General features: G+C 45.0%; 1 protein-coding gene across 4 annotated transcripts in view; it reads right to left on the reverse strand.

The window, feature by feature from the left end:
* The window catches only part of LOC147243660 (tenascin-like), a 59,665-nt gene extending 40,653 nt beyond the window's left edge, over positions 1–19,012 (reverse strand). For 2 of the 4 annotated variants that reach the window (XM_086186435.1, XM_086186432.1), the window contains exons 1-2: positions 18,462–18,947; positions 11,497–11,608 (exon numbers count right to left, since the gene is read on the reverse strand). The gene's annotated coding sequence lies outside the window, so the exon portion shown is untranslated. Of the gene's footprint in view, positions 1–11,405; positions 11,609–18,461 lie in introns of all 4 variants that reach the window. The other 2 variants (XM_086186436.1, XM_086186434.1) reach the window with 2 other exon arrangements.
* Positions 19,013–20,824: the final 1,812 nt, after the last annotated feature.

Raw genomic sequence — 20,824 nt, forward strand, 5'->3', positions numbered from 1 at the left:
GGGTCAATTATGTAGCTACATTTCAGATAAATGGCGAAAGGCTTTGAAGCTGGAGTTTCAGACACTTTTTAATCTCGTCAATTCAAAAGAGAACTTAAGTTTGACCTTTAAATTAAAGGCAGGAACAGAATGATTTAGCAGCTAAAAACAGTCAAGGTTCAGTTCAAGGTTGCTCCCTGGTCTGAATTTGTGCTCAGTCAGCAACAGAGTGAAGAAGGGCTGAAAATGTCTGCTATTTTATCGCGGAGCCCGACGGATTCACCACAGCTGACATGAACCTAGAACTGATGCACCGTACCAGGATGACGTAATGATGTAATGTGATGTGTAACGTGATGTAAAACAGGGGTTTTCTTGATGTTTTCTGTATGTTTGTTGCTGTTTTTTTAACAGAACGTAATTCCGGAAAAAAGATTCTTGGGATGATGTTCAATCATCAAATTCCAAATCCGTGACACTAAAGGAATTCGTTTACTTCCTGATATCGGCATCAACCCCCCAAAACATCCTTGGTAACAGCTGGGCCCTGCCATTTAATGATTTCAACTACACACACACACACACACACACACACACACACACACTCACATACATGCGCACACACACAGAAAACACTGATACTGGTATTGGCTCCTGGTAAAACTGTTATTTTAACCGTCTGTCATGTTATCGGCCCGGATTTCTTAATTCCCCCCAAATAACTGTATTGTATTATAAATACAATACATTATAAATAAGTCTAACACAAACCCCCAAAATAAACAACTGCTGTAATGTGTAATTTCAGATTTTAAGTTTACAACATTTTGTAGATATTTTGGCTCTAATTTATACTTTTCGCCTCATCAGTGTCATCGAAGCTGCATTAAATCATCCGAGGTTTAGTTCAGTGTCGTAAAACAGGGATTTGTTGATCACTTAAAAAAAACAAAACAAAACACATTCACAGAAAATATAAACACTACCATCAGGTCATCAGCCAAGATCTATCGTTTTATATCTCTTCTGCTGGATATTTCCAGCAGATCACCAGATTTATTATCAACTAACCGACAGTAACTCAAACACAGAGGCCGGATGATGTCATCTGATTTACTGACCCATAATATCTCTCGCAAAAACCCAACACATGCACTAAGGAGTGTCAAAGCCCACAAAACGCCTCGTGTAGTTAAAGAGTTGTTGTCATCATGAGAAATGTCGCTGAGACTGTCCAGATAATTCCACGGGAAATTGGAAAGGACGTAATGATAGCAACAAGGTAAAAGTACAAGGCTTAACTGCAGAATAGAGTTGCAGCAGTTTCAAGGTGTATCAAAGGAGGGTCGAGCCGAGGCCAGACTGCTGCGTGGTTCCTCAGAGCGTCTTTAAGTTTTAGCAGCAAGGTCCGACTGCCCCCCATTCCCCCCTCCGAGGACGGAGAGTCCTCACAAGACATTTAAGGGTATGAAAATAAATACTCAGCATTGTGCCCGTTTGCTTTATCTGTGGTTAGGAGCTTGACAAAACTGTAAAAACTACTTTACAAGCTCGTGTCAAGGAAGTTTTTTAATGTCTGCTCACGTCAGTTTAAAGTAAGATGCTGACAACTGATATTGAAATGATGTTTTAAAAGTATATTCTTTAAAAAAAAAAAAAAGTCATGGAGTGAAGAGTCTATAACCACTAATACTCTGCTGGTTTTGAATACTGTGTTGGATTCTGATGTCAAGCCAATTTTTGGATTTAAACTTTAACCTCATTTTTAGTTTTTCGTTCAGTGTCTAAGATGTCGTTTTGACGTAATCATGTCTGAAACCAAGAACCAAAAAAGTACGTTTTGGCTCCGACAACGGTTGAACCTGATGGTGCCAACAACGGTTGTGTCAAGCGCTCTGCACCGTGGAAACCCCGTCCCGTTGCATCAACACTGCAGGCTCAATTAAACACTCGAAAACCAGCAGGTTATTGGCACTGAAATGTGTCCTGTGGTGGATTTGCAACTAGAAAACAGTGTTTAACACCTAATCATGCAGAAAATCTCCAGCCAAAGTCAACAAGTGCGAGCGAGACAGGGAGATGGAGGATGCTCACACGCAGCGCTGCCTCCTCACCAATCTGAGTCAGCTAAAGGCCATGTGCTGACGCTGAGCAGACCAGCCATGTCACCGCTCACACAAACATGAACTAATATGGCTCTGAAGGCTTACCAATCCCTCACAGGCCCGTCCTGCATGGGAGCGGGCCAGCACATCTGCTGAGAGCCTCTGATTGCAGCTACAACGGAGAGCGAGGACGTCCCTTCGCTTTATTGTCTCAGTGTGGGAGCTCTAATGAGCTCGAGCTCTTCATAGATTAGAGACGCGCACATTGAGGCATTAGCTGAAGGATTAGAGTGATGCTGGCGGACGACCTGGACTCAACATGACCCTCAGTTAGCAGCTGCGTTTGGCTGCGTTGAGTTAAATCGATAACAAGGTTCTAATAAGATCAGTGATCGGTCAATCAGGGTTAATATATCTGTGATGAGATTAATCCCTCCGTCGAAGAGGAAGGGAAGTGGAATACGATACGCCCTCAAACATCTCTGGAGGTGCCGAGGTCAACGGAAACAAAAAAAAAAAAAAGAGGACAGTTTAAGTTTCTCTTCCTTTTCCCCCTCCCGTTTGCTCATCGCTAACATCATTCACGTACCTTTGATCACCAACAGCTGATGTGCAGGTGGGGAACGGCTGATCAGAATTACTTCAAATCAAACTGAGTCTAGACATATGAATGTGTGCAACGCTGACGATGTTGAACATGAAGCTTAAATTTACCGAAGTGGGGGGGGGGGGGGATATATATATATATATATATATGTGTGTAATTAAAATAACTCACAAAAATGTTCATGGCGAACCTTTTCTTCCATCTGTTTCAGATGGAAGAAATGAAAGGAACTAAGAAAAATGGCCCTCGCAAACCTTTATTTCCATCCACTCTTAAACCATAAACACTGAAAACTATTTGGGTCGGACTGAGCGGGTTTCTTTTTTCATTGTAAAGAAAACACGATCCGAATTCTTACGAGATGAGATTTGTTAAATAAACCAATCAACAATCCATTTTCCCTCTTAATATTCAAGCAACAGAGAATACACAAGACACTGCAGGGGTTACGGCCATTTGTCAATTGATTCGTCTGTTCTGATCAGTTAATCTGCTCAGTTGATAATCTCAACTCGCCGAACAGAAATGATCTTGAAATGCACAAAGGAACACGCAGCACTAAAGACTGTAGAAGCACTACATACCCCTGTACTTGCATCCCAGGGTAGAACTCAATTAAAACCTAAAATCATGCAAGGCCAACAGCTACATTTAATTTGTATTTCTAGTTTGTTCAGAACCCACAACTGTGATTTCTCGCTCGTACTTGGGCGCCACGCTATTGTGAAGAAACATCCAAGCTTGCCAACTCAAGAGGATAATTGCAACATGGCGACAAATCTTCTTGGGTTTTCAGAACAAGCGATACTCACATTCCCCAAATACCTCAGCAAAGCCCCGACTTTAATAGAAGGAAACTGTGATAACGTCCTAATGCCGCCGTCCCGGCTGGCGAGTAATCCTCCCCCGCGTGGTGATGACATTCACGACAGCTGCTAACTGGTTCTGTCCTCTTTGGAAACTCAACTTTTAACAGCATGTTGTTAAATATCTTTGAACACTTGTGTTTTAGAACTTTTTTTTCAGTAATTTAAAGGCCCGAAGAAGTCAAGTTAAACAGCGTCTGCAGTAACTAAAGACTGTTTGCTGAGTTTGGTTTCTTGTTTCTGATCTTCAACATCTATCAGAGCCCCGCCCACTAGCCCTCCCTGGTAGTCGATTACAGGTTAGGTGGAATTAAAAACTTGTCACAGTCTCTTGAGCGTCGTTGATTTTCAGTGTGGACTCTTTTTATACATTAAATCAGTTTTGACCTGTCATATTCTTGCAATATTTCACGCATCTTGTCTGCTTTACTTCCTGCCTTTGCCTGTGCGGCCCTCTCATTTTTTGACGCTCGTCCGTGTCTCGTCTGTTCCCAGTGCCTCTCATCCTGTCAGCTCCTGCCCCTCTCGTGTCATTCGTGGAGTTTGCGTTTCTGGCTTGGTTTGCCGTCGTAGGCAATGGTGCGTTGTGAGTCATGGCGTGAGACTGGGACAGTCGAGCGTGTCCTTGTGTCATGCTGGAAATTTGCAGCAGAAAGGCGAGACATGAAGGTGCAGTTACAGAGGGTGGGGCAGGACAGTGTTCAAGGGAGGAAAGTATTATTTAACTTCTCAAAAAACAAGCTTCACATGACCTAGTTGAACCTTGAGGGCAACTGCCATAAAAAACAAACAAAGAAGTAGTAGTTTCCTGCTTTCCTCGTGCGTGTTCTGCTCCGGTCCTTTGCCAGTGTCCCGTAAGATACGTTGTGTATGTGTAAAATGCCCTGCGTAAAATACTTGGCACATAAACTGAAGCTGTCACACATCCCACTTTCCTCTACATGAACACATTCAAGCCAGCAGACCCATAACCATGGAATCTGGGGAAATAAAAAGGGTTTGAAGTGGCGAATGGCCAAAGACACATCAACGTGCCATTGTTGCTTGCCAGCTACAGAATGTACCTTAAAGGGGTAGTTTAGATCACTTGGTGCGGGGTTGTATGAGGTAGTCCTCTGCAGTACAGGTTTTCCTTTCAGTACATTTGGGTCAGCAAGTCTTCTGTGCCGCAGCAGTGCTACAGAGCGTAGCATGCAGAGGGCAGTAAACTCCAGAGGCAACAGGATTTACACGCCAAAGAGGTGGTAATGTTAGGAATGCAGCGTACATGTAAACGGATACGGGTTTGGTTTGTTCTTGCGACCCATCGACAGCTTCTCTGCGTGGCGGACGCGCCGACCCCCGACTGCAGGTGCGATCCCAACAATAAATGACATCCTCATCCTCAACTAAACTTTAAGCTCAAGTGGACGTCATGATATTCCTGGTTTTATATACGCTTCAAAAGATGAAAACACAATCGTCCTCTGACATAAAAATACAATGACTGTTTTATTCTTGTGCATATAGTCAATAGAGTTAAGACGGCACTTCAGTTTGACTTGAACATTGTGTAAACCTAACGTTATGTGCACTACCTATGCTTTAGAGCTAATGACATACAGCTGAAAGGTCTCCTGGATAAGTTATTACACCGGTGTTCTGCCATGCCGCGCTTCCAGCAGGGCCTCCCTAGTTTCCAGGCCCACCTCATTCCGTCCAGCTGACGTTCCCCCACTGTGGGACATGGCTGGTCTTCACAGCGGCTACTCAGCCTGGCCGGCGTTACTGTAGCCGCTACTCAGCGCTTTCATGCACACAGCTGTAGGAACTCTGCGGTCTCGCTTGGACAGCCACATATGGAAAATGTGTGGGAGCCCAAAGTGATCGTTCTCACTCCAATGAAGTCTTTGTCTGTGAGGTCCATAGTTCCTTAAGCATCAAATAAAAATCTGTCTGGCAAGTCTACAAAGACAGTCTACAAGGTGAAAGTGGTTCCGGTCAGGAAGTACAGCTGAATGCTAATATGACATTGAAACGCGTTAGGGCGTACAACACCACAGACCAAATCTTGTATTATAATTAGAACACTTTAGTCAAACTTTACACATATCTGGAGTGTTAAGTGACAGCATTAACACGCGGCTGCTTCACCACCTCTAAGTGGTAACAGGTACAGTTATTCCCTTTAAAGCAGCAGGATGTGTGCGTGAGCGGCTGGCCATCAATAGTTGTCAACACTGGCTCTGCTGCACGGAGGGACTAAACGTACAACAATCCTGAAATAAATCCATCTCATTATGGCACCGTGGACTTTCCAGTGGAGTCCACAGGAAGGACACGAGTCTGAATCCTGACACACGGCGGTTCGCCGTAGATGAAGGTAATATTCTGTAAATTAGATTTGGCTGCAGGGAGACAAATCTGTCCTCAATATGATGAGAAGTGCATGATATTTTGCAGGTGGTGTCCAGCAGCAGAGATGTGAGACATGTGACATGTCCTGAGAGACAGGACTCTGCTGTGGTGGCAGATAAATTCTCTGTATTTCAAGTTGAATAAAAATAGAAACAGATACAACTTCTTTACTTTAAAAACAAGTTTGGTTTTTTTTTGAGTAATGAGCCCATCACTGCTCATGTTGCAGTGCTGAAACTTTAGACGGATCGTTAAGTGGTCATTTGTCAGCGGGAAACCTGAAAAACGATTGCAAAAGTAGGTCACTGCCAATGCTGAGCACTCGCAACATCTGTCTGAGGAGGCAGACATTTAATGTAGGGGATTCCTCAACAACAATTACTTAGAAGTAGAGCTCTCTACTGTTTTCCCAGGGAGCATCTTCATCCCTCGTTCTCTAAGTCACAACAGGGATTGTAGAGTTTTTGCTCACTCATAACATTTCGCTGCAGTTTCATGCTACTAAGACAATATTTTAGCCTGTAAGTTCACCATCGAGGCACTCGGTTCATCCAGGAGCCGCTCCAGTATCACTGCTGCAGCAAAGATTCGTAATTAGACACTACAGTCAAGACCGTCATCTCGCGGGATCTTCGTAGACTGAAGGCGCCTCCGCAACCCAGCGTTTGCTCTGTTTCAATCAAACTCTGGTGCTGCTCCTTTGGATGTTTCTGAACACAATTCTAACCAAAACCATCAGTCCAAGACCGCTTTTCCGAAAGGTCCATGGCCATCTCTGAGCAAACTCGAGTTCGGTTCAACTGCAGCAATAACACAGTCTGACCCTGATCTGAACTGACTGGAGGAAGCGGACCAAATCGCAGAGGATTGTGGGTCATCTGCGCATGGCGTTTGTTGAGATCTGAAGAAATCCTCTGGATAAATGATAAAGAAATGACTGGCTGCTGAAATGTGACGTTCACGCCCAAGAAATTACATTTTAGATACATCTTTGACCAAGCAGAAACACTCTAATGCGCCAATTTCCAGCTCTGTTCCATCTCACACACCCCACAACAAATAAGTGTTTTTAAGTGACATGAGCACTGAGACCCAACTGGACCACAGAGAACAAACTCATCTTTTTCGATTAGATTCGGACGAGTTTGACGACACAAAGCCACTGGGAGAGGAAACTTAAGCAGATGTATGGAAAGCCATAAACATGATGCCATTTGTATAAAATGTTGTAGAAAACATTAACAAATACACACAAGGCACAAGCGGATGCTTACCTCATGAGCTCATGTCATTTACAAGAGCGCCGCTAAAGGTTTTAGAAAAGGGAGAAAGGAAAACGAGATGCCAATCAGCAGACAGCATTTCCTTCGTGACCCAGCGCACCCGGCCAGATACACAAATGTCCAAGACAAAATCACAAAGACACATCAACAGATTAGCTCAACAGGAAAGCAAAAAAATACGAAAAAAAAACCTTGAGTGAATGTTTTAAACAGCTTTCAGATGTCAGTTTGTTGGCCTTTTTCTGTTCTCAAGGAGCTATTTGATGTATTAACACCAGTTGTTTTCAGCAAACTGTCTCCGCTATTGAGATATGCAAGGTTAGTTCCACAGAGCTAGCGAGAAACCGCGACGTCTAAGAGTTTACCAAGACACAGCTGCTTTGTGGTCTGAAGTGCCGAGCACACAGCTGGGACCAGGAACAATGAGGTCATGCTTATCAGACTACTGGAGAGCTGGTTCAGGTCCGTCTACTGGGTAAACATGGCCATGTTCTCCTAAACAACACTCTCCCCGATGTCCATCAACAGGATTTATTAGTGAAAAACCAAAAGAAACGTAATCAGAACTACAAAAAATAGCATCACATTGATGTCACTCTCAAAGACGAAGAGAAAGCATGATCAGCATCGTAAAACGTAATGTTCCAATTAACACATTTCTTTGGGGCAAATCGAGCCGTGTTGAGAGGAATTTGGCCAACCAGACACAATGAGCCCGCCGCAGACTGCAGAGAGCACCGAACCTCCCAGGAACATGCACGAGCGAAGTTGTTCCGTGACGCTACGCCGTCAGAGACAGCTGAGACCACCTTCTGAAGGACTGCAGTGCAATCGATCTTTCTGGCAGCAGTGTGAGACATCTGAGTCCTCCTCCCATCTGTCAGAATACTGACATGTGGCACAAACCAGAATCACATGTGCGGTCATGTTTCATTTCTGATTGACAACCCCTTTTTTTTTCCTGAGTCATTGTTAACGTTTAAGCCAATTGAGCAACAGATGCTGAAGCTAAAACACACATCACGGATCAGTCCAATACACAAAGACCCACAACAATACCTGGTCCGGCTGAAAACCTGCTAACGGGCTAACCATTAACATATCTGGTGGAGGTGTGTGGCGTAGACTCACTAGAAACCATCACATGGGGGGGGTAGATACAGTTAACATAGATTAAAAAAGCTGCTGCTTCTTTTTTTCAGACATTTTGCACCATCCATGGAAGCCTTACTGTCCAAGTACCCACCTATCAGCAAAACTACCAAACTTCATCTCACTAACATAACTTTTGGGGATTATATTTATTTGACTACACAAAAGCAAGAAATTAAAAATCTGCTCCTCACTCTGCCAGGTTCATTGATTTGGAGGCAAAGACCAATAAGAGCCCCCTTCTTTATTTAGTTTGAATGAACGCTCCAATTTTTTTTTTTTTGGGGGGGGGGGGGTAAGCTTATTTGCCTCCCCCCCAATGACAGACAGGAACTCTTCCTGTTCTTACCAGTCATTGTGCTAAGCTAACTAGCGTTGGTCTCCCTCATGCAGCTCTGTCGTCTTGGCTCGTTCTGGGAGTGATGGACATTGAGCGTATTTCCAAGTAAAGTGGGATTTTCCTTAAACACAATATTTGGAGGCAGCTGTCTCCAGATAAGGATGCCAATGTTAGCCAGCTTAACTTATATACTATACTCTGGCTGTTCTTTTAAAGAATCTAATCAGTTAAGACAAACTTTCCTTAAACTCAGCGGGTTTTTTTCTCCCTTTTTCATCTTACGGCACGTTGGAAAAATACCTCATGATGTTGGTGAAATCTGTGATAGTAACTTGAACCGCTGTGTAAGTCGATGCGTGAAATTAGAGGGGAAATTGAATGTGCAATAGGGGTCAGTAAATGTAAGCAAACACAGATATTTTCGTGATGAGGCCCATACTTAGTGGCTGAAGAGGCCCCAAGCAACTGCTTACGTCTTTCATGATTGCTGTCCTGCAACAGCAACTAATAGTCGGTCAGGTCGCCACATGCATGACGACTGCGCTGCTCTGAGTGCCTGCAGAGCTTCAAGCACCATTACTGCCTCAACAAACTACAAGCTGACAGTCACGCAAGCATCACCATGACAAACTGTTGTCTGCTTTCTAAATATTTCTGGTGCCGGAGCTTCGAGGGAGTCGAGGTTTGACCCCCCCCCCCCCGCGGCTTCTGACCCTCATCAACCGTCTGAATTGTATTTGGCATCTGTGTCTATTTGCCTGAGACCACCATCCATCTTCGGGAGAATGCGTCTCTAGAACCCATCACGAGGCAGAACATCCCAACACAGTGAGTGATAGAGGGGTGGGGGGGGCCCTCAGCGAAACACAACGCCTGATTTTGACGGTCTGAAGCAGATGTGCTAATAAATCAGCCAGCTGCTGTTTTCAACAACGATCAAACAATAGACATTACTGCTGTGAGCTACTTCTCCCTGTCACCAAATAATGTCAGTGACCTCAAGAAAATATCAAACGTTTATTATCCCTGCGCCTTAAATCATTATTCTGAACACCGCCGTGAACTTTGCTTCTTTAACAACTGGCTTTCTCTTCCTAAATGGCGTTCCTTGTTCCCAACCTGGTTATTTACTGGATGTAGTCAATGGGTACGATATTTATAGAGCTATGCAATAAAAGAAAAAAAAAAAGTTGAAACATTTGCAACCGAGTCAAAGAGCCAAGTCAACGCTGAAAAGAACACTCTGAAATATCTTTGTGTATTTTTTCTCCATCATTGCACATCAGTTATTCTATGAATGTGGGATCGGTTCCTGAAGTGGATCTGGTACCTGTAGTATGACCTCATGGGTGTACATATAAAGCAGCGGGTGTCAGTCCGCTCCTGAATAAATAAACGCATGTCTGCGTTGATGGAGTCTGGTATTTAGCAGGTTAGCAGGTTTAACTTCTAACGGTTGTTTCACCTTTACAGCCCGTAAGGAACTTTGCTGTCCATCTGAGCTTCAAACAAACTCTCCTGCGTGACTCCCCTCTTGTCTGCGTGAGTAAAAACATTCAAGAAACTGGCGCTTGCCTACAGGGCTGCACATCCCTGCTACATTCCAGTTCCGCTCTGCCACCTTTGCCAGGTGCCTTGCCCCCTTATCGCCCATCCAGGTCAACTATTTCATTGCTGTGGAGCCACAATAGTGGAACAGGCTCCCTGCTTCTGCTGGAGCCACAGAACCACTGCCCTGATTCCAGCGGGATCTAAAATTTCCTCTGAAATAGAATTTTAGAAATCGAATAAAACCTGGGGTGGCGTGGCTCGGAGGTCGAGTGGCCGTCTAGCAACCGAAGGGTCGCTGGTTCAATCCTCACTTCCCCCTTGTCTAAGTATCCTTGAACGAGATACTGAGCCCCGAATTGCTCCTGATGGCCCTGCGACGGACCGGCAACCCGTCCAGGGTGAACCCCGCCTCTCGCCCAATGTCAGCTGGGATAGGCTCCCAACTAACATCAGTAGTTTACAACGTTCTATATTCTTGTCTGAATGCAGAACGCAGGTAACAAATATGGATGTGAACAGTGGCATCTGGGGATCCCCCTGCTATTGGACCGGTGACGGCTTTAACGAGCCTCTGGTGAGGGCCTGCAACCTCCGTCTGGTGGTAAGCTAACGCTAGCAGGTGAGCCTGCAGACATGTCATGGAGGAGTGACATTAAGACCGCTTCCTTTGTAAAAGAACACAGCGCAGAACCTGAAGAACGTCGCTGCTAGCCAGTATTTTTCATTTGCGTTCAGAGAACTTAAGCTTCATTTCCTGATGGGGCATGCAACAGGTCGAGCTGGTGGTCAGGGTAGCCCTCTGCTGGATTAGAAGGGGACTACATCAAAAGTGTCCGGAAACTTGAACAAGTTGAAGTCTGAAGGCGAACATTTCACTCCACCTCTGACCAAACATTCGAACCTCGAATAAAAAGCGGCAGCCCTATAAAAACACCAAACCATTCAAAACACAACCCAGCCTTCAGTTTGCAAGCACGACTTTTTAAAATATCATTATTCCATGTGAAAGCAAGTTATATCAGTTGTGTCTCAAAGATTTTGGGGCTCATAATACACTGAGTGTGAAGAATAAGAGTGATAATTAACCTAAAACATCAGGTGATTAAAAAGTCAGTAACTTCTTACCAGTCGCAGCATAAAATCCACTTCAGCTCAGCTCTGGTGAAAAAAAACACGTGCCTCTAAAAAACCCTCCAAAGTCACTCACAATACTCACAAACGTAACCTCCCAAAGAGGCGAACACAGCGGTAGTGTAATGGTTGTTGGTGTTCTCGGTGGCCATCAATAGCTGACATGTGCGTGGGTCATCTGCCTCGCTGCAGGAAGTCTGTAACATAAAGAAGCCGAGAAAAATCAATGCAGCTCATCATCAGCATCCGATAACCGAAGCAGGTCAGCGCTTCCAGACAGAGAGATTAACTGGCACGCTTGTCTGGCTCTGTTGCGCTCGTGGAGGGACGCTTTTATTGCCAGCATCCACACTTTTATTGGCTATGAAGTATTCCTCACTGTCCGCGCCAGTTTATTGAAATGACTTATAAAGACGCCTCGTATATTTTTATTGATTTTTGCGCCCTCTCGAACGCACATCTATAAACGCAGCCCCCTTTGCAGAAAAGTGGTTTATTCTGAGATAAGCTGTCATTTTCAACAAAAGGTCAAAGTAATCTTGACACAAAAAAAAATAGTTACTTTTTAACAACTGCTCTTTAACCTCAGCTTTATGCTTTCAATTGAAAGGGAGGTCCAAGTAGAGACCATTTTCCTTCTTCAAAGCACATTTCTTGGATAAATGATAAAACATCGGATCGAACTAGAGAAATTTATAAAGGAGGATTTTTTTTTGCCTGTCAGCATGCGATTATTATGAACTCCTCCCAAGGTACTGTCAATAAACTGCATCAGCATCAACGGACACGCTCTAATTTGAACTCTAATCAATATCTTTGTCCTTTTGTTCTTCCATTCGCCATCTTCAGCCCCTGAATGAACTCCAGAGCAGAGGAGGTCCATGATCACCTCTCTAAAATCCTCTGCCTGCCTTCTTTCTTGGCCCCGTATTTCACTTTTATTGACCTGTTTGAGATGTGTTGATGGATTTACGGGCTACAAGGACGCAAATAAACGCCACATTTTAGGTTTCCTGGGAATCAAACAAGTCCTCTAGCTCGTTTGCTCTCGTGACGTCAAGCTAAATTGATGGGATGTGCAGTGGCAAATTCTGATCAACGCCAGTAAAAGCATTGTAAGGCAAGCATCAAAGAAGCTAGCGTGAGTAGCTATGTTTCAATAAAACAAAGGTTTATTTCTCTTTAAAAAATCAAACCTACACATGATGATCACATGATATAAATATATATAAAAGGCTTCTTTTAACATCATCTTGGAGTTTTAAGTCAGCGTGGATTTATGCTAGCTTACCGTGCGAATCACAAAAATGGAACAAGGATTTTTCATGATGGCAGAAATGTGCTTCCATACAATATAAATCAAAAAAGACAAGATGATTCATGTGACAAGAAGAATATTCCTCAAAGGGAATCTGGATTCATTAATGTGGAAATAAAAGCAGCCATCCACCATTTGGGGAAATAAGTCTTCCAGTTTGTCTTTGACCAGAGAGTAGAAAGCTATAACATTACTTCCCCTCACAAGTTATTTGAATTATTTGCGTATTAAATCATGTTAATGAACCACCAACAAAAATGTGGGGTAAACAGGTTAGATAAAGACACTCAGTGAGAGGATGGAATGACGCCCAAAGACACAAAATAGCTTTACAACACCAGCCCCTGCTTGGGTCAACTCATGACCCCCGTGACATTAAAACACAGAGCCGTCGTCTCCAGAAGACGCGGTGGTCAAATGTACGCCGATAAGGTCCTGAACTGGATGTGTCATAAATACTCTGTTGTTTGCAGGTCAGATAACATCGGCATGGAGACGTTCTTGGCCCGCTTTGATGTGTTTCCTTCAGAGGAACCCTGACGGAATCCGTGGAAAACTAATTGCTGGCTCGCTGATTTATGGTGCCCCTGAAAACAAAAAAGTTTGGGGGGAAATCCTCTGTTCACGCCGGCGGTGGCCAGGGATTATGTAACATCCAGACCCAAGACCCAAAAGTTTCTTATTTCACTGTGGATGATTTTACCTCCCAGGTTATGCGGACGCAGGGAAGCAGCGGCGGAAGTGGAGAATTCTACCTGCTGGTGTACTAAGAGCACTGAGGGAACCGCAAGGCTGTCGCTTTATTTACTGTCTACAACATTGTGTAACAGTTAGAGGGACGCTTGGGCAGATATTAATACACAAAAGAGAGCTGCAGTCGCAGTAATCTGGTGCCGCGGTTCTGTTCCGGGACGCTTCGGCGAGCCCATGTGGAAAGCTGAGGGCAGGAAGAGCAGCAGCAGCTCCCATTTTCCTCTCTTGTGGAATCAAACACGTCTCAAGTTTGGACTCAGCGGTTGCACAGGTGAAGCTTAGCATGAATCCCAATGACAACATGACCTTCATACCAATGTCCTGCATAAATCCCTCCGTTCATCCTCTGTCTGAAGGTCATTGGAGGTCCTGTCTCTTTAACCCCCCCCCCCCCCCCCACCACCACCACCACCACCACCCGATGAGATAACCTGCAGAAGCCTGCCAAGGGGCATCACCACCCACAGCTTGAGAACACCATCACAAACTCATTTAACTTCACCAAAAAAAAAAAAAAAGGCTGTGAAAGAACTCGGACGAGCCAAAGCAAAGTGTGAGGTGGAGACGCAGTCAGCCAGGCCACAGGGCGCACGAGTCCCTCTCTGCCCCTCAGCTACTTCCACCTCAGAATGAAACATTCACAACACAATTACACAAAGGCCAAAACCACTGAATGGGTTTTTACAAGAGATTTCCCTCAATTTCACCTTCGCGGCTGACAAAAATGGGCTGAATCAGCTGTTCTTCAGGGGCAGGAAACTGGTCGCCGCTCCTCCGTGAGGGTGCTTGCGGGAATTTGTTTTTGCCCATTCGATGAAGAAACTGGTGTCAGTAAACTCCGCTGCACATTGACATGCGGGTTTAAGCAGAGAGCAACAGCCCCCTGATCCCCTTGGCTGTGTGTAACTCCAGCGATGTGAGCTCAGCATGTAAACAGGACGACGCGCAACGTTGCTGCCAAGCGCTTTGGAATTAAATTATATAATCATTCTGGGAATTACTGGAGACTCTGTATGCACTTTAAACTATTTGTGTTTAAAACACAAACAAACAAACAAAAGCAAGTTAAATCCTGCGATGCTGCTCTCACTTGAAGCAGTTGAGACCTTCTACCTCAAAAATCCCCAAAGACTTGAGGTTTTCATTCACTCCTTCAAATATTTTGTTTCCAGGGAAACCTCCGACGGAGCAGGCATACATGTGAGTCCTCCTACTCGGGATGTTTGGCTAATCTGTCAATTTTGCAATTAACAATAACAGCGCTGCCTGTTGCGGATGAGATTAACGACATTACAGCAGATGATGGGGAGTTGTCAGCGCTGGAGGGGGGCCAGCAGCAGCAGGGTTTGCCGTCGTCCCTCCTGCAGGGCTCATGGTTGTGGTGTTGCAGATGTGTGTTCTGGCACAGAAACGAAGGACTGTAGTTTTTAAACTTTCAGCTCAGCCAAACAAAAGGCAAAGCAGGAGAGAGGTTTTAAACGTGCTGATCAGAATCGATGAATCGGGGTGGTTGTCCGGCGACAGGAAGTGAGACACGAGGCTTTTGTTAGATGTGGAATGTGCGATGAGCGCATGAATGTGAATCATCCGCTGTTCACTCCTCAGATGAGCTGGCCGGCCTCAGGCTGGTTTTTCACTCTCAGGTTTTAAAAAGAAAATGAGGAAAAGCGAACCCCCTGAAGACGCTGCTACGTAGCACACCGTCGCCAACTGGTGAAACCTACATGTGCTGCTCAAAGCTTCAGCTTGAGTGACTGGTGGATGTTATTATTGGTATCAGTTGATTGGTTCATACAGAAGCCAGGAAAAAAACAGACTAACGAACTTCTTTGTCACCTGGTTAGATCGATTAAACTGAGACAATGAGATATCGTGACTGTGACATAACGAAGCTCAGCACGTTCTCGGGCTGACAGGACGGCTAACTCCTTATCACATGATGATGACGGTATCCTGGGCAACAAACCGTTTAATCTTGGCAAATTTATCCTGCTTTTACAAGATAACCACATCTACAGTTTCTTGTCTTTTGTATGTTTTTTAAACTTACAAATGTAAAATTTTGTTTTTAAAAAAAGAAAAACATGATCGGATTCATGGAACAGCAGAAATAATTTGGTAAATCATCTCGGCGCGTGACGCTGGTGACCTCTACGACCTGAGATGTGATATAAAAGGGTTAAAAAGTCCTTTTAATTCAACTTTAGCACTGTGACTGTAATTTAAGGCCATTAATTACAAACCTCCCGGGATACATTTGGACTAAAAAGACTAGATATTAGGCTGAAACAGATTTCTTTAAAATTAGACTTTTAAAAACTGTCGTTAGGAGAGCGTAAGTTAGGAGATGAGATCCAGAGTAACGAGAAACATCAGAAAAACCACACGATATTACAGACTTGAAGAGGAATTTCATCAATCATTGGTCATTTATCTGCCACAAACCCAGAAAGGAGAAGTTTCTAGCTACAGACGTCTATCGGGCGACCGTATCTGACCCTCTCTAGACGTCCCCTGGCGTCCTCATTATCTGCGTAATGGATATAAAAGCTCGGTCTATAAACATTCTGCTCTTCCCTAAAGGAAACTGGTTCCCCTGGAGAACCCTGGGAGATCTCACCGTCTGTCATGGAGCTGTTGAATAAAGCGACTTGATCAAGGGCCGCCAGTAAAACGCGTGGCGGGCTGGGAAACGCATCCTTCATGTATGTTCAGAGAGAACAAAATAGATGATCAACGCATGTAAAACTCCTCTTAACAAGATTCACAACTAATGGAGACGGAGAAGTTACGCTTTTGTTTTTTTTAGCGCTTTACACCAACATCATGTGATCTTGTGACTTCAACTTAATACCTGATATTATTACTTGATGGCAAATTAAGAAACCCACTTTTTTATACTGTATTTCAAGTCTCCGTTTTGTGTTTTTAATCAAAAAGCTTCAGTGTCGTGTGACTTTTTGAACCTGATCGGCCCCGGCAGAGCTGGACCAGTAAGACACATCCCGTCGCTGGGAGTTGGCGCCTTCTGAGGTTGTGATGCAAATATTTCTACCCGACGTTTCAAGTTTTTAAAGGCGCTAGACACAGCGATCAGGTTTTATACGCTATAATTTAGAGAGAAAGGAGGGAGACAGCGAAAAGAGACGCAGGGATTTAGTGGATGAGTGAATGAATGTCCAGGTGGAGGATGAATCAGCTGGTCATGCAATCCCAGCAGTGGAGCCGCTGACACCCGACCGTCTGTGGAACACCAGCAGACGCGTCGTTCTTTCAGCTTTTATGTGTTACTTTTGATGAGTTTTACTTATTTAATTACCTGAATGGCTCGGATACGCTGAAGAAGAATGTGTGCGGTTGTACGCGATAAAAGTAATTTCAAAATTACACTTTTAATGCGTCCAACATACGGCGTATTCTATAGCGCAGCTCTGTGACACCACGCCGCTGTTCGTTCTGTGCAAGAGAAGCCTGTCTGCATCCTGTTGTTTAATTATGTATTGACGAGACCTCGGGGAGTGACCTGATTTCATCGCTAACGAGCATCTAGTCAGCCAGTGTGGGGCAGGGGAGTAGACGAGAACCCGGTGCAGAACAGAGGAAGCTCTCACCCGTTTAGGGGACTGGTTCTTGGGTCATCAGAACCTCGGTCCTCTGAGAGCATTCGTCTGACGTGAGCGCTTACGTGAGAGTTACCGTGTTGTTGAGAGTGGTGGTCAAGCAATACTGCACACAGTACTACAGTTACAGTCAGGGTACGGGGGAAAAAGACACAACGTAAGGCAATACTTCAATGAACCCCCGCTGGGGGAAGACTCCATGCAGCAAAGCCATGTATAAAAAAACCCAAAGGAGGGGTTAAAATAACGTGTTTTAAATGTAAATCAGAAAATAATATTCCCCAATGTGATTTTACGGTCATGGATTTGTGTATGCTTGTGCAACTGTTAAGTGTTATGTTGTAGCACATCATGCACTACTGTCGACAACAAATTTCCCGTATGGAACAATAAAGTTAATCCTAGCCTATCCTATTTGTTCTCGGTTGTTTTGGATCTTTAAATAATGAAATGTTAGAGCACAGTGGTGAACCTCACGATGCTGGGGATCGAACCCAGCCGAGTGCTCCACAGTTGTTTCGTGTGGGTGGTTATTGCAACATTTATAAAACTAAAAAAAAAAAAGAATTGTCTATGGGATCAGTCAGATACTGCTCCGAATCACCGGCAGCGGGACACCGGAAATAAATTAAAATAACCCTAACCACTGATCCAAACTCCCACATAAATACACATAGTAAACATTAACCAAGAACTGGAAATCCCTGGCATCGTTTTAAGTGTTGATGGTGAAATTCAAGGGTTGTTACTGGTGGAGATTAAGACACCCAGGTTTAGATTTTTCTGAAAATCTCCACTCCACTCCTTTTTTTTTTTAGCTATTTTGAAGCTAAAAGTGCTCAGTGGTCTGTAAATTGTGTTTATGAAATTTTTAGCCATTTTCCAGGACTCCGCTTCTGCAGAGCGCCAGCAGCTCGCCTCTTAGTTGTGGGCGGAGACAGCGCTGCTCCGTGCCCGCCCTCCCGACATAGCGGGTGGTGGGGAAGGCGGGACACCCCGCAAGCAGGTCTGGAGGAACGTCGTGTTCGCCGAAGAGTTCAAAGCTTCCGCGCGGCGCCGAAGACAGGACCGAACGCGGCGGCGGGCTCCGTGGCAAGACCGCCGCGGCGGACGGGACGTCTCGGTGTCGTTCTGAGCTGGTCGGCGATCGGGAAGAGGACGAGCGGTCGTCCGACGCGTCCTTCTGGACCAACAGAGGCGGACCCACGGCGCCGGAAGAACCCGTAACGGCGGCTGTACAGGACAAACAGGGCTGGCGGGGGCCTTCCGATGTGGGTCACCTGGTTTGGACCAGCTCTCTAGGACCTGGTGGGCAGGCTTGGTTGAATTGTTAGCACCCAATAGAAAAAATAAACTTACCAGTAAAGCTACAGGCTGTCCTCTTAATGGGGGAGTCAACCTGCTGGCGAAGCCCATTTTTCTCTGCTGCCAGTTGGTGGAACAGTTTTCTGTGACGACTGCAAACCATGTGGTTCGCTATGTGGCTCAGACAAAGAAACCTCATCCGTTGCTCCCTCACGGCAACGTGTTTCGGTCGATTGTGAAAGCTAACGTCGTTGGCTTTCTTCTTAGCATTGCAGACTGCTACAGCACATGCGTGTTGATCCGACATCGTCTTCCCTACTTCTCAGAGTCTGAGTGGGCGGAGCGGGGCAGGAGCCTCTGGCCCGCCCAGTGGCTTTGCGACGTGTGAACGCCAGTCTGGGGTCTGCCATTGGTTCACAGCGTTTGAATGCAAAAATACTCAGAAATTCAATTTAGAGTTTAGTTTTCTCAAGATGTGTCCTTCAGTGTTAAAAAAAATAATTCCACGTGAACATGGAAACAACATGAAAAACATGCTTTCATAAAGCCAAGAACGTGCTGGACTTGTCCCTGATCATCCTCCAGCTCACACGCCACTTTGGATTGCGGGGTTGGAAGGGAAGGGGCCTGGCTCACCCACAGCCTAGTGATCTAAATTGGGCCCGGGTAGGAGGCGTTTATAAGGTTTGATCAGTCTGATAAAACAAAACAAAACAAAAAAACCCCAAATCTCTGGTTTGCGAACCAAGAGAATCGTTTGATTCATCCAGCTATCATGATCAGCTATTAGCAGCAGAGGTACCGCTCCCAGTAGATCTGGAGCTGGTTGTCGAAAACTGGCCTTTAAAAATAAGAGGGGAAGAATTCACCTTTCGCGAAACCCCACCAGCAACATCTTAGCAACCGTTGCTAGTAAAAAGGTCTGAAAAAATGCGGACCTCCGACAAAATGGTAAAGTGATGTGCCTATGGATTATGTAAATCTGACAGTGGGTACCCCAAGAGTCTGGGGGAATCGTGTTCCTTCCCTTCCCAAAGCCGAAAACCCAACAGGGGTGGTGTCTACGATGGATTAGACAGTGTGGACGGCCCCACTCCCACCTGACAAACGTCTGCTCCAAAGTAAGGCTAGGCTCATGCCATAGCTAGCCAGCTAATGTGTTGTCTAGCTCTTGTGGCGAGAAGTGCAGAAAAAAAAGCGCAGAACGCGGGGTAGAGATCATGGGGTCTGTCTGATTTCGCTTGAGACCGGTGCGCTTGAGACCGGTGTGCTTTAGCCTCGACGGTTGCAGTGTCCCCTCCGCTGCATATTTAAATACGTTGAATATATCCTGCTACTGTTGCTCCTTTTGCCTCAATCTTGAGGAAATCGCGCAGGTATTGCTCCAAAAAGAGTCACTAACGCACACAGGTGTACCCCCCCCCTTAGTTACGCACACTAGGCGTAACTAAGGGGGGGGGGGGGGCTTTTCCGAAAGGTCCAACTTTTTGCAGCGTTCCCGGGGATGAAAGTGATCTAATTCTCAATAGTTTTGAAAATATGATAGATTGTGAAAACCTCTTGAGGAATATAAACAGTCGTGCGGTGAACATCAATAGAAGGTCAGTGGACTGTCGTGATGGCGAGAGAGAGAGGGAAACACTTAGCTACTGATCAGATTCATGAAACCCGGGAAGAGCGGAGGTTGTGGAGGTGAAATCAGGTCTCCCTGAAGCTGTCATGGACCGGTTTTCCTGAGCGTGTCGCGATGCAGAGACGAGGCAGGACGCTGTGATGGTTTATGAGAGGATGCGTTCACTTATGCTCATGGAAATGATGCGTGGTGCTCACAAGAGCAAACTGAGTCGTGGGCCAAACATGCAGTGATGTGAGAATGGAAATGTTGGGTGTGGTAAAGGGAGAGAACAGTTCATCCCCCTGGCATTGAACTCTTCTCTACGTGGGTACAAATGGGACAAACCTCCCTAACAGCCAAAGAGCCAGGGTCTGTTCAGGACCCCTGATAACCTCCTAACCTACCCCACCCCCAGGATTACTCACTAAGAAAGTAAAACACAACTCAGATAATTGAGACATCAAGACAACACCATGCTAACGGAGGAAAAACAATACAAAACAGCTTCCCGACCCTCTTAAGATCCTGGATGAACCCCTAAATATTTTTTTAGTCCCTGTAAAGTCCATGGAATGACACATTAGATGTTAAACCCCACAAAAAATAAAAATAAAATAAAAACATGGAAACACTGATTAAAAGAGGAGAGTGTTCAAGTTTAGTTGATGCAGCTCTCCCCTCAGCCATGGTAACTTGGCTGCTGCTACTGATTGCTAACGTGCTTGCTAACGTACGTGTAGCAGTGTCTCTGTGTGTACTGTTTTGTTTTTTTATAGGTGGTGGTTGAAGTGTTTGAAAAAAA

The sequence above is a fragment of the Aulostomus chinensis genome, chromosome 19 (assembly GCF_037954235.1).
Source record: "Aulostomus chinensis isolate RoL2024-O1b breed Wild chromosome 19, RoL_Achi_v1.0, whole genome shotgun sequence".
Lineage (NCBI taxonomy): Eukaryota > Metazoa > Chordata > Actinopteri > Syngnathiformes > Aulostomidae > Aulostomus > Aulostomus chinensis.